This window comes from Hyla sarda (genome assembly GCF_029499605.1).
Source record: "Hyla sarda isolate aHylSar1 chromosome 2 unlocalized genomic scaffold, aHylSar1.hap1 SUPER_2_unloc_13, whole genome shotgun sequence".
NCBI classification, from domain to species: domain Eukaryota; kingdom Metazoa; phylum Chordata; class Amphibia; order Anura; family Hylidae; genus Hyla; species Hyla sarda.
In genome coordinates, this window is record NW_026607600.1 from 313,782 (window position 1) to 316,605 (window position 2,824).

Here is a 2,824-nt window from a genome sequence, read left to right on the forward strand (position 1 = left end):
GAGGGATTACATGGGTGACGGGGAGGTGGACATGGGTGACAGGGGGGGTGGACATGGGTGACAGTGGGGGTGGACATGGGTGACAGGGGGGGTGGACATGGGTGACTGGGAGGGTGGACATGGGTGACAGGGAGGGTGGAAATGGGTGACAGGGAGGGTGGAAATGGGTGACAGGGGGGGTGGACATGGGTGACAGGGGGGTGGACATGGGTGACAGGGGGGGTGGACATGGGTGACAGGGGGGGGTGGACATGGGTGACTGGGGGGGTGGACATGGGTGACTTAGGGGTGGACATGGGTGACTGGGGGGGTGGACATGGGTGACTGGGGGGGTGCACATGGGTGACTGGGGGGGTGCACATGGGTGACTGGGGGGTGGACATGGGTGACAGGGAGGGTGGACATGGATGACAGGGGGGGATTACATGGGTGACATGGAGGGATTACATGGGTGACAGGGAGGGATTACATGGGTGATAGAGATGGACAGGGAGGTAAACAAGGCAGACATGGCTGACAGGGGGGGTGGACATGAGTGATAGAGATGGACAGGGAGGTAAACAAGGCAGACATGGCTGACAGGGGGGGGGGTGGACATGAGTGACGGGGTCGCGGGGGGGGGGTAGAGGGTGGACCTGGGTGACGGTGGGGGGATTTAGACAGGGTTGAGAAGGTGAACAGAGGGGTGGAAAGGGTACGGTACCTTAAGCAAGCCGGCCCGCACAGCTTGCAGTTCCATAGGAGGCACGGGAGTCCGGCGCTGGTGCAGCTCGTTCCGCCCCAGGGCACCATATCCGTCTCACTGCGCCGCAACGGAGAGGTGGACGGAGGGGGACACAGGAGACGGAGAGTGAAGGAGGGGGATGCGGGGGACACAGGGAACAGATGGGGAAGGAGGGGAACACGGGTCACGCGGCAGACGCAGGGGACGGAGGGGAACACAGGAAACGCAGGAGATGCAGGGGGACGCTGTGTGCGCAGTGCGCACGCAGACTTCCCTTCCCCCCTGCGCCGTCAGGCCGGGGCGGGACATTTAAAAAAAAAAATAGTAAAAAAATGTAAAAAATCACGGCAAAATCCCGCGGCACCACGGGCAGTGCTGAACGGCACACACGTGTGCCGCGGCACCGCGGTTGGGAATCACTGCTATATACTGACCCCCATATATATGAATGTATACTATATACTGACCACATATATATGAATGTATACTATATACTGACCACATATATATGAATGTATACTATATACTGACCCCCGTATATATGAATGTATACTATATACTGACCCCCATATATGAATGTATATTATATACTGACCCCCATATATATGAATGTATACTATATACTGACCCCCATATATATGAATGTATATTATATACTGACCCCCATATATATGAATGTATACTATATACTGACCCCCATATATGAATGTATATTATATACTGACCCCCATATATATGAATGTATACTATATGCTGACCCCCATATATGAATGTATACTATATACTGACCACATATATATGAATGTATACTATATGCTGACCCCCATATATATGAATGTATACTATATACTGATCCCATATATATGAATGTATACTATATACTGACCCCCATATATGAATGTATACTATATACTGACCACATATATATGAATGTATACTATATACTGACCCCCATATATGAATGTATATTATATACTGACCCCTATATATATGAATGTATACTATATACTGACCACATATATATGAATGTATACTATATACTGACCACACATATGAATGTATACTATATACTGACCCCCATATATATGAATGTATACTACATACTGACCCCATATATATGAATGTATACCATATACAGACCCCCATGTATATGAATGTATACTATATACTGACCCCCATATATATGAATGTATACTATATACTGACCCCCATATATATGAATGTATACTTTATACTGACCCCATATATATGAATGTATGCTATATACTGACCCCCATATATATATGAATGTATACTATATACTGACCCCCATATATATGAATGTATAGTTACATAGTTACATAGTTAGTACGGTCGAAAAAAGACATATGTCCATCAAGTTCAACCAGGGAATTAAGGGGTAGGGGTGTGGTGCGATATTGGGGAAGGGATGGGATTTTATATTTCTTCATAAGCATTAATGTTATTTTGTTCCATGAATGTATCTAATCCTGTTTTAAAGCTGTTAATTGTTCCTGCTGTGACCAGTTCCTGAGGTAGACCGTTCCATAAATTCACAGTCCTCACGGTAAAGAAGGCGTGTCGCCCCTTGAGACTAAACTTTTTCTTCTCCAGACGGAGGGAGTGCCCCCTCGTCCTTTGGGGGGGTTTAACCTGGAACAGTTTTTCTCCATATTTTTTGTATGGGCCATTAATATACTTATATACGTTTATCATATCCCCCCTTAAACGTCTCTTCTCAAGACTAAACAATTGCAACTCCTTTAATCGCTCCTCATAGCTAAGATTTTCCATGCCCCATATTAGTTTAGTCGCGCGTCTCTGCACCCTTTCCAACTCCGCAGTGTCCCTTTTATGGACAGGTGCCCAAAACTGAACAGCATATTCCAGGTGAGGCCGTACCAATGCTTTATAAAGGGGGAGTATTATGTCCCTGTCCCTTGAGTCCATGCCTCTTTTGATACATGACAATATCCTGCCGGCTTTGGAAGCAGCAGCCTGACATTGCTTGCTATTCTGTAGTCTGTGATCTACAAGTACACCCAGATCCTTCTCTACCAGTGACTCTGACAGTTTAATCCCCCCTAAGACATACGACGC